Here is a 12,036-nt window from a genome sequence, read left to right as displayed (position 1 = left end):
CAGCTGGCCCAAAGTATTAATGCATCTCAATAGAGGGATAAGAGAAGTTCTGAGACCATTTTTTTTTCTCTGCAGTGTGTTTTGTCTTTCTTTTCCCCTTAACCTCTGGGTGGTTCAGGACACAGGTGTAGATATGGACATTCAAGGTCTGTCCTCTTGTGTGGATCATCTCACTGCAAGGGTACAAAACATTCAAGATTTTGTGGTTCAGAATCCGATGCTAGAGCCTAGAATTCCAATTCCTGATTTGTTTTCTGGGGATAGATCTAAGTTCCTGAATTTCAAAAATAATTGTAAACTGTATCTAGCTTTGAAACCCCGCTCCTCTGGTGACCCCGTTCAACAAGTAAAAATCATTATTTCTTTGTTGCGTGGTGACGCTCAAGACTGGGCATTTTCCCTTGCGCCAGGAGATCCTGCATTGCGTGATGTAGATGCGTTTTTTCTGGCGCTTGGATTGCTTTATGATGAACCAAATTCAGTGGATCAGGCAGAGAAAATCTTGCTGGCTTTGTGTCAGGGTCAGGATGAAGCTGAGGTGTATTGTCAGAAGTTTAGAAAGTGGTCTGTGCTTACTTAGTGGAATGAGAGTGCCCTGGCGGCAATTTTCAGAAAGGGTCTTTCTGAAGCCCTTAAGGATGTCATGGTGGGATTTCCCACGCCTGCTGGTCTGAATGAGTCTATGTCCTTGGCCATTCAGATCGATCGGCGCTTGCGTGAGCGCAAAGCTGTGCACCATTTGGCGGTATTCTCTGAGCATTGACCCGAGCCTATGCAATGTGATAGGACTTTGACCAGAGCTGAACGGCAAGAACACAGATGTCGGAATGGGCTGTGTTTTTACTGTGGTGATTCCACTCATGCTATCTCCGATTGTCCTAAGCACACTAAGCGGTTCGCTAGGTCTGCCACCATTGGTACGGTACAGTCTAAATTTCTTTTGTCCGTTACTCTGATTTGCTCTTTGTCGTCCTATTCTGTTATGGCATTTGTGGATTCAGGCGCTGCCCTGAATTTGATGGACTTAGAGTTTGCCAGGCGCTGTGGTTTTTTCTTGGAGCCCTTGCAGTATCCTATTCCATTGAGAGGAATTGATGCTACGCCTTTGGCCAAGAATAAGCCTCAGTACTGGACTCAATTGACCATGTGCATGGCTCCTGCACATCAGGAGGATATTCGCTTTTTGGTGTTGCATAATCTGCATGATGTGGTCGTTTTGGGGTTGCCATGGCTACAGGTCCATAATCCAGTATTGGATTGGAAATCTATGTCTGTGTCCGGCTGGGGTTGTCAGGGGGTACATGGTGATGTTCCATTGCTGTCAATTTCGCCTTCCACTCCTTCTGAAGTCCCTGAGTTTTTGTCAGATTACCGGGATGTATTTGATGAGCCCAAATCCAGTACCCTACCTCCTCATAGGGATTGCGATTGTGCTATTAATTTGATTCCTGGTAGTAAGTTTCCTAAGGGCCGACTGTTTAATTTATCTGTGCCAGAGCACGCTGCTATGCGGAGTTATATAAAGGAATCTTTGGTACCAGAGATTTGGTGGCTAGATCCTTTTGGTGGCCTTCTTTGTCACGGGATGTGCGTTCTTTTGTGCAGTCCTGTGGGACTTGTGCTCGGGCTAAGCCCTGCTGTTTTCGTGCCAGTGGGTTGCTTTTGCCCTTGCCGGTCCCGAAGAGGCCCTGGACGCATATTTCCATGGATTTTATTTCAGATCTCCCTGTCTCTCAAAGGATGTCGGTCATTTGGGTGGTTTGTGATCGCTTCTCTAAGATGGTCCATTTGGTACCCTTGTCTAAATTGCCTTCCTCCTCTGATTTGGTGCCATTGTTTTTCCAGCATGTGGTTTGTTTGCATGGCATTCCGGAGAACATCGTCTCGGACAGAGGTTCCCAGTTTGTTTCGAGGTTTTGGCGGTCCTTTTGTGCTAAGATGGGCATTGATTTGTCTTTTTCATCGGCTTTCCATCCTCAGACAAATGGCCAAACCGAACGAACTAATCAGACTTTGGAAACATATCTGAGATACTTTGTTTCTGCTGATCAGGATGATTGGGTGTCCTTCTTGCCTTTGGCTGAGTTCGCCCTTAATAATCGGGCCAGCTCGGCTACTTTGGTTTCTCCTTTTTTCTGTAATTCTGGTTTCCATCTTCGTTTCTCCTCAGGGCAGGTTGAGCCTTCGGATTGTCCTGGTGTGGATACTGTGGTGGACAGGTTGCAGCAGATTTGGACTCATGTGGTGGACAATTTGACATTGTCCCAGGAGAAGGCTCAACGTTTCGCTAACCGCCGGCGCAGTGTTGGTCCCCGACTTCGTGTTGGGGATTTGGTTTGGTTGTCGTCTCGTTATGTTCCTATGAAGGTTTCCTCTCCTAAGTTTAAGCCTCGTTTCATTAGTCCGTATAAGATTTCTGAAGTTCTCAATCGTGTGTCATTTCGTTTGGCCCTTCCAGCTTCTTTTGCCATCCATAATGTGTTCCATAGGTCGTTATTGCGGAGGTACGTGGCGCCTGTGGTTCCCTCCGTTGATCCTCCTTCCCCGGTGTTGGTCGAGGGGGAGTTGGAGTATGTGGTGGAGAAGATTTTGGATTCTCGTATTTCGAGACGGAAACTCCAGTACCTGGTCAAGTGGAAGGGTTATGGTCAGGAAGATAATTCCTGGGTTTTTGCCTCTGATGTTCATGCTGCCGATCTAGTTCGTGCCTTTCATTTGGCTCGTCCTGATCGGCCTGGGGGCTCTGGTGAGGGTTCGGTGACCCCTCCTCAAGGGGGGGGGTACTGTTGTGAATTCTGTTATCGAACTCCCTCCTGTGGTCATGAATGGTACTTCGGCGAGTTCTGTCCATGGACTCCCTCTGGTGGCTGTGAGTGGAGCTGCTGCTTCTGAGGTTCCTTCCACAGGTGACGTAGTTTATTCTTTGGCTGGCTCCTCTATTTAACTCCACTCAGATTGTTACTCCATGCCAGCTGCCAATGTTCTTGTACTGGTTCAGTTCGCTCTTGGATCTTTCTGGTGACCTGTCTACTCCAGCAGAAGCTAAGTCCCTGCTAGTTAATTATTTGTTCATTATTTCCTTGTCCAGCTTGCTATCATGATTTTGCATTGCTAACTGGAAGCTCTGGGATGCAGAGTGGCACCTCCGCACCGTGAGTCGGTGCGGAGGTCTTTTTGCACACTCTGCGTGGTCTTTTTGTAGTTTTTTGTGCTGACCGCAAAGATACCTTTCCTATCCTCAGTCTGTTTAGTAAGTCTGGCCTCCCTTTGCTGAAACCTGTTTCATTTCTGTGTTTGTGACTTTCATCTTAACTCACAGTCAATATATGTGGGGGGCTGCCTTTTCCTTTGGGGAATTTCTCTGAGGCAAGGTAGGCTTTATTTTCTATCTCTAGGGCTAGTTAGCTCTTAGGCTGTGAAGAGGCGTCTAGGTAGAGTTAGGTACGCTCCACGGCTATTTCTAGTTGTGTGATAGGATTAGGGGTTGCGGTCAGCAGAGCTCCCACTTCCCAGAGCTTGTCCTGTGTGAGTTTAACTATCAGGTCGTTCCGGGTGCTCCTAACCACCAGGTCCATAACAGGCCGCGTGCAGTGCTGAGACTTTAGAGGTGAGTATATCATGATTTTTTATTTTAATTCTTTTTTTTTTACACAAATATGGTTCCCGGGGCCTGGAGGAGAGTCTCCTCTCCTCCACCCCGGGTATAACCCGCATATTATCCGCTTACTTCCCGCATGGTGTGCACAGCCCCATGCGGGAAGTAAGCGGATCAATGCATTCCTATGGGTGCAGAATCGCTGCGATTCTGCACAAAGAAGTGACATGCTGCGGGTTGTAAACTGCTGCGTTCCCGCGCGGTTTTTCCCGCAGCATGTGCACAGCGGTTTGCGGTTTCCAAAGGGTTTACATGTTACTGTAAACGCTATGGAAACTGCTGCGGACCCGCAGCTGCAAAATCGCCGCGGTTCCTCGGTAAAAACCGCAATGTGTGAACATAGCCTCAGTGATGCAATGTGCATCACTAAGGCTGGATTCACACTTGCGTTTGGCTGATCTGCGTATGGCTGCATACATCCTCCGTTAAGCTCCGCCTACTTCCACATGCATCCTGCATCGTCCTGCATACCTATCTTTAACATTGGGTATGCAGGGTCATGCGTTGTATGCGGATGCATCCGCATGCGGCACTTTGATGTGCCCGCCGACTGCACAGGACGCAGGATGCATGCGGAAGTAGGCGGAGCATAGGAGGAGCTTAACGGAGGGGGTACGCAGACCAGCCAAACGCAAGTGTGTACTTAGCCTAATACTTTTTTTTAATTAAAAATGATGCTGTAATGATGTACAGAAAGCACTTTATACAGTTAGGTCCATATATATTTGGACAGAGACAACATTTTTTAAATTTTGGTTATAGATATTACCACAATGAATTTTAAACAAAACAATTCAGATGCAGTTGAAGTTCAGACTTTCAGCTTTCATTTGAGGTTATCCACATTAAAATTGGATGAAGGGTTTAGGAGTTTCAGCTCCTTAACATGTGCCACCATTTCAGTGAACCAGGGAAATCATTCAAATTGAGTGGGTTTTGAAGACCTTTGGTATAAACTAGAATGGAGATTGTGAGCCCGGCTTTCTCCTCCAACATCAGTGTCTGATTCCACAAATATTCTTCTTAATTTTATCGAAGGTTTGCCGCAGATGTTTGTAGATGATGAACTATTCCCGCCTGAGAAGATCAACATGGCAATGGTGGACGATCTCACGGAGGCCGCTAGCTGTAATGCAGAACTGGAAAAAGCATTTACTAAGTACGTTCATCATAGAAACTTGAGCCTATTCTATTTGGTTCAAAATGTTTTTTGTCAGGGGAAAAAGAGTAGAACAATCACCTTGAATACCAAGTACATGGTTCTATTTAATAACCCCAGCGATAGCATACAAATTGTTACGCTAGCCAGACAGATGTACCCGAGGAACTCACGTTTCTTCTTCGAAGCTTTCAAAGATGCTACGTGAGAGCCTTACGGATTCTTGCTCATAGATTTGAGAGGTGATATGCCCGAGGAATATCGTTTAACCCCTTAACCCCCAAGGGTGGTTTGCATGTTAATGACTGGGCCAATTTTTACAATTCTGACCACTGTCCCTTTATGTGGTTATCACTCTGGAACGCTTCAACGGATCCTGATGATTCTGACACTGTTTTCTCGTGACATGTTGTACTTCATGATAGTGGTAAAATTTCTTTGATATTACCTGCATTTATTTGTGAAAAAAATGGAAATTTGGCGAAAATTTTGAAAATTTCATAATTTTCCAACTTTGAATTTTTATGCCCTTAAATCACAGAGATATATCACACACAATACTTAATAAGTAACTAGTGATGAGTGAATATACTCGTTACTCGAGATTTCTTGAGCATGCTCGGGGGTCCTTTGAGTATTGTTTACTGCTCGGAGATTTAGTTTTGCTGCAGTACATGTGGGGATTGCCTGGTTGCTAGGGAATCCACACATGTACTTATGCTGGCTAACAGATGTAAATCATTCAGCTGCGGCAAGAAAAACTATATCTCCAAGCACTAAAAAATACTCGGAGGACCCCCGAACATGCTCAAGAAATTTCAAGTAATGAGTATATTCGCTCATCACTATAAGTAACATTTCCCACATGTCTACTTTACATCAGCACAATTTTGGAACCAAATTATTTTTTTTGTTAGGGAGCTATAAAGGTTAAAAGTTGACCAGCAATTTCTCATTTCAACAACACCTTTTTTTTTTAGGGACCACATCACATTTGAAGTCACTTTAAGGGGTCTATATGATAGAAAATAACCAAGTGTGACACCATTTTAAAAACTGCACCTCTCAAGGTGCTCAAAACCACATTCAAGAAGTTTATTAACCCTTCAGGTGTTTCACAGGAATTTTTGGAATGCTTAAAAAAATGAACATTTAAATTTTTTCACAACAAATTTAATTAATCTCCAATTTGTTTTATTTCACCAAGGGTAACAGAAGAAATTGGACCCCAAAAGTTGTTCTACATTTTCTCATGAGTACGCTGATACCTCATATGTGGGGGTAAACCACTGTTTGGGCGCATGGCAGAGCTCGGAAGGGAAGGAGCGCCGTTTGACTTTTCAATGCAAAATTGACTGGAATTGAGATCCAATGCCATGTCGCGTTTGGAGAGCCCCTGATGTGCCTAAACATTGAAACCCCCCACAAGTGACACTATTTTGGAAAGTAGACCCTGTTAGGGTTGGCGGAATGCACCAAATATATAATTTATTAATTGGAATTGGTGCGTTCGCAACCCGGGATCCACCGTGCAGGAAAGCACCTGCTGCTAAATAATGGCGGCTCTATATGGCGGTATATACCAACTCTGTTAGCTTCACAGAGTAACCGCAAGAGGAAAGCTCTGTGCCCTGTTAGACTTTCACAGAGGCACAGGCCAACTACCCAGATGTGAGCAGTGAGTGGTCATGCATGCATACAAAACTCCTCGCCGGAGATGCCAGCATTCTAGGGGCTTATTTCAGCCGGGTCCCTGAACACACTTAAACACAATCTCCTTGCCGGAGGTGCCAGCATTCTAGGGGCTTATTTCAGCCGGGTCCCTGAACACATTCAAACACATGACCACATTGGCGCAAAGCATATAGCATAAGACGATACTAGCGCATGGCCGTGCGGTCATACGCAGTTTATATAGTTGCAGCACAGGAAGCTGCTACTGAAGTTTTTGCCCTTTCAGGACCTTCCAGAAGGACCAATGGAAAGTGCTGCAGTACCTGAGCATGTTTTGCCCTTTCAGGACCTTCCAGAAGGACCAATGGAATGTACTGCAGCACCTGAGCATGTGACCGAACATGTGGCCCTCGACCTCCAATGGGAGACCCTGCCCTGGGTATGCTCAGTGTGAGTAAACAAGGACTTAAGGTACTGTCACACTAGACGATATCGCTAGCGATCCGTGACGTTGCAGCGTCCTCGCTAGCGATATCGTCCAGTGTGACAGGCAGCAGCGATCAGGCCCCTGCTGTGCTGTCGCTGGTCGGGGAAGAAAGTCCAGAACTTTATTTCGTCGCTGGACTCCCCGCAGACATCGCTGAATCGGTGTGTGTGACACCGATTCAGCGATGTCTTCACTGGTAACCAGGGTAAACATCGGGTAACTAAGCGCAGGGCCGCGCTTAGTAACCCGATGTTTACCCTGGTTACCATCGTAAAAAAACAAACAGTACATACTTACATTCAGCTGTCTGTCCCTTGCCGTCTATTTCCTGCACTGACTGCTGGCCGCAAAGTGAAAGTGAAAGCACAGCACAGCGGTGAGTCACACAGCGGTGACTCACCGCTGTGGCTGTGCTCTGCTTTCACTTTGCGGCCAGCAGTCAGTGCAGCAAACAGACGGCAAGGGACAGACAGCTGAATGTAAGTATGTACTGTTTGTTTTTTTACGATGGTAACCAGGGTAAACATCGGGTTACTAAGCGCGGCCCTGCGCTTAGTTACCTGATGTTTACCCTGGTTACCGGGGACCTCGGGATCGTTGGTCGCTGGAGAGCGGTCTGTGTGACAGCTCTCCAGCGACCAAACAGCGACGCTGCAGCGATCCGGATCGTTGTCGGTATCGCTGCAGCGTCGCTAAGTGTGACGGTACCTTTAGTCCCAGAGAGGCTCGCTCGCCGCAGATCAGTGCAGGGTACCATAGGAAAGCCAGAAAAGGCAGTAGTGACCCTATGCACCGAATCAGCCCCAGCGAGACGCTGGGAGCGACATCTCCGCTGAGCAGAGCCCACTGTGGCCGATACCGAATGGGAGACACGGATAGAGATTCCCCCTGTGCAGCAGAGGAAACTCGACTCCTAACATTACCCCCCTTCCTAGGGCCCCCCCTCCTTGAGCCTCACTACGCTCAAAAGCTGCAATAAGCAGCGGAGCCCGAATGTGCTCCACAGGCTCCCAGGTTCTATCCTCTGGGCCGTGACCCTTCCAGTCCACCAGATAAAATTTCTTGCCACGTACCACCTTGCACCCCACAATAGCATTCACCTCAAACTCATCCGTGGATGAACCCGATGTCCCAGCAGATGACTCGGAAAACCGGGACAAATGAACGGCTTTAAGAGGGAAACCTGGAAAATATCGGTGATACCAAGGCGTGGAGGAATAGCCAAACGGTAGACCACAGGGTTGACCTGTTCCAGAACCTTAAACGGGCCAATGTAGCGAGGAGCAAACTTAGTGGACTCAACTCGCAGCCTGATGTTACGGGCGGAGAGCCACACTAAGTCGCCAGGAGCAAAGACCGGAGCGGGGCGCCGGTGTGTATCAGCCGAAACCCTCATTCTCTCCTTGGAGGCTCGGATGGCATCCTATGTGCGGTCCCAGATGTCACGTGCCTCCACCGCCCAGTCTGCCACCCTAGAATCGGTGGATGACACGGGCATGGGCACAGGGACACGCAGATGCTGGCCGTAATTAAGGAGAAAAGGAGTTTGACCAGTGGAATCGGCTACGGCGTTGTTCAGGGCAAATTCCGCCCAAGGTAGCAAAGATGCCCAGTCATCCTGCCTAGCAGAGACGAAATGTCGCAAATATGTCACCAGAGTCTGGTTGGTTCTCTCCACCAACCCATTCGTCTCGGGATGGTATGCAGAGGAGAGGTTTAACTCTATGCTGAGTAAACGGCAGAGCTCTCTCCAAAACCGAGATGCGAACTGGGGACCCCGATCGCTGACAATCTTATCAGGCATACCATGCAAACGGAAAACGTGTTTAATGAACAACACCGCCAAGGCCCGTGCTGAGGGTAACCGAGGAAGTGGCACCAAATGCACCATCTTGGAGAAATGGTCGGTGACAACCCAAATAATGGAGCAGCCACGCGACTTGGGTAGACCCACCACAAAGTCCATCCCGACCATCTCCCAGAGCCTGTCTGCCACCGGTAGAGGGTAAAGCAACCCAGCAGGCCGTTGCCGAGGAGACCGATTTTGGGCGCAAGAAACGCACGCCTGAATATAGTCCTTGACATTTCGGGCCATATGCGGCCACCAGTATGTTCTCGCCAGAAGCTCAGATGTCCTCTTGGTCCCAAAATGCCCACCCACTCTGGAGGAGTGAGCCCAAGAGAGAACCTCCGGTCGCAAGTTAGCTGGTACGAAAGTCTTGCCCGGGGGCCCAGACTCTAGCGAAACCGGAGCTACAGTTCTCAGGCTCTCAGAAGGGACAATAATAATAATAATAATCTTTATTTATATAGCGCCAACATATTCCGCAGCGCTTTACAGTTTAACAGTTTCAAACACAAAAGTCATAAGTAACAACGTTAACAATACAATAATTAAAGCAAAATAAGACGACCCTGCTCGTGAGAGCTTACAATCTACAATGAGGTGGGGGAGATACAAAGTACAGGTGTGTATTTACAATGATGTATTTACAATCATGGTCCAGCCATCTTCAGGGGTTGGGGAATAGATGGGGATAGTGAATGGGCTACACACACACAAACATAACATAACTTTGATTAGTGAGCGTGATAGGCCGCTCTGAACAAATGTGTTTTGAGCGAGCGCCTAAAACTATGCAAATTATGGATGGTCCTAATATCTTGGGGTAGAGCATTCCAGAGGATTGGCGCAGCACGGGAGAAGTCTTGGAGTCGGGAGTGGGAGGTACGGATTAGTGCAGAGGTTAATCGAAAGTCATTTGCAGAGCGCAGTGGTCTGTTAGGCTGATAGACAGAAATGAGGGAGGAGATGAAAGGGGGTGCCGCACTGTGGAGAGCTTTGTGGGTGAGAACAAGTACTTTGAATTGTATCCTGTAATGAATGGGCAGCCAGTGTAACGACTGGCGAAGAGCGGACGCGTCCGAGTAACGATTAGCCAGATGGACGACCCTGGCTGCTGCATTAAGGATGGACTGGAGAGGGGAAAGTCGAGTGAGGGGGAGGCCAATTAATAGAGTGTTACAGTAGTCCAGGCGGGAGTGGATCAGGGCGACCGTGAGGGTTTTAGCTGTCTCCATGGTGAGAAAAGGGCGGATTCTAGAGATGTTCTTTAGGTGTAAGCGGCACGAGCGGGCAAGAGATTGTATATGGGAGGTGAAGGAGAGATCGGAGTCAAACATAACACCCAGACAGCGTGCCTGCTGCAGGGGTGTTATTATGGTGCCACCCACGGAGAGGGAAATGTCAGATTTAGGGAGGTTAGTAGATGGTGGGAGCAGAAGAAGTTCGGTTTTGGAGAGGTTGAGTTTCAGATAGAGAGCGGACATGATGTTGGAGACTGCGGACAGACAGTCAGTGGCATTCTGTAGTACAACGGGGGTAAGGTCAGGGGATGACGTATATAGTTGTGTGTCATCGGCATAAAGATGGTACTGAAAGCCAAATCTGCTGATGGTCTGTCCAATTGGGGCCGTGTAGAGAGAGAACAGAAGGGGGCCAAGGACTGAGCCCTGAGGTATCCCAACAGTGAGAGGAAGAGGATATGAAGTGGAGCCAGAGAACAGAACACTGAAGGAGCGGTCGGAAAGATAGGAGGAGAACCAGGAGAGAGCAGTGTCCTTAATGCCTAGTGACTGGAGCCTAGAGAGCAGGAGAGGGTGGTCAACAGTGTCAAAAGCTGCAGAAAGGTCGAGAAGAATGAGCAGAGAGTGGTCACCATTACGTTTTGCTGTCAGAAGGTCATTGGTCACTTTGATGAGTGCAGTTTCTGTCGAATGTAGGGGGCGGAAACCGGACTGTGAAGGGTCTAGGAGGGAGTGAGTGGAGAGGTAACGGGTAAGGCGGGAGTATATCAGGCGCTCCAAGAGTTTAGAGATGAAGGGGAGATTGGAGACCGGTCTGTAGTTGTTTGTGCAGGATGGGTCGAGGGTGGGTTTCTTTAGTAATGGAGTAATGATAGAGTGTTTGAAGGAGGAGGGGAAAATGCCAGAGGAGAGGGAGAGATTAAAGATTGTAGTTAGGTGACTTGTGACAACTGGAGAGAGAGACTGGAGGAGATGTGAGGGAATGGGGTCGGTAGTGCATGTAGTCGGACGAGAAGAGGAGAGGAGCTTGGAGACTTCTTCTTCTGTGATGGGATCGAATGTGGAGAGTGAGCCAGGGGCAATGAGGGGAGGGATGGGAGTCACTGAACTTAGTTGTTGGGAGCGGATTTCCTGACGGATATTGTCTATTTTCTCTATAAAGTGGGAGGCCAGGTCACCAGCACAAATATCTGTGATAGGGGCTTGTGCTTTTGGCCTGAGGAGGGAGTGAAAGGTGTCAAAAAGTTTCTTGGGGTTGTTGGATAGTGAGGAGATCAGAGTGGTAAAGTAGGTCTGTTTAGCGAAGTGAAGGGCAAAGTTATAGGTCCTTAACATAAATTTGAAGTGTATGAAGTCTTCTGGTGTGCGTGTTTTCCTCCATAAGCGTTCAGCACACCTAGAGGATCGCTGGAGAAATCGGGTTTGCGATGTGAGCCAGGGCTGTTTTATTCTGTGTTTGGAGGTCCTGAGGGTGAGGGGAGCTACTTGGTCAAGGGTGCTTCTAAGAGTGTCATTGAAGTGATGTACCGCCAGATCAGGACAGGAAAAGGAAGAGATTGGGGACAATGATGAGCGTAGGGAGTCTGAAAGTGTATGAGGGTTAATGGCTTGTAGATTTCTGACTGAATGGTGTGTAGGAGGGTGCTGGGGTGAGCGAGGATATGTGAGTGTGAAGGAGAGAATGTTGTGGTCTGAGAGGGGAAGCGGTGAGTTATCTATGTAGGAGATTGAGCAGAGCCGGGCAAAAACCAGGTCCAGGGTGTTACCGTCCTTGTGTGTCTCAGAGGTTGAGAGCTGTGAGAGGCCGAGAGAAGTGGTTAGTGACAGAAGCTGGGATGCAGATGTGGAAGTGGGGCTGTTAATGGGGATGTTGAAGTCTCCCAGGATAAGGGTTGGTAGTTCTGCGGACATGAAGTGCGGCAGCCAGGCAGAGAAATGGTCCAGGAAGCGGGTGGGTGAGCCTGGGGGCCGGTA

The sequence above is a fragment of the Ranitomeya imitator genome, chromosome 2 (genome assembly GCF_032444005.1).
Source record: "Ranitomeya imitator isolate aRanImi1 chromosome 2, aRanImi1.pri, whole genome shotgun sequence".
In the NCBI taxonomy this organism is placed as follows: domain Eukaryota; kingdom Metazoa; phylum Chordata; class Amphibia; order Anura; family Dendrobatidae; genus Ranitomeya; species Ranitomeya imitator.
This window is presented reverse-complemented; position numbering follows the sequence as displayed.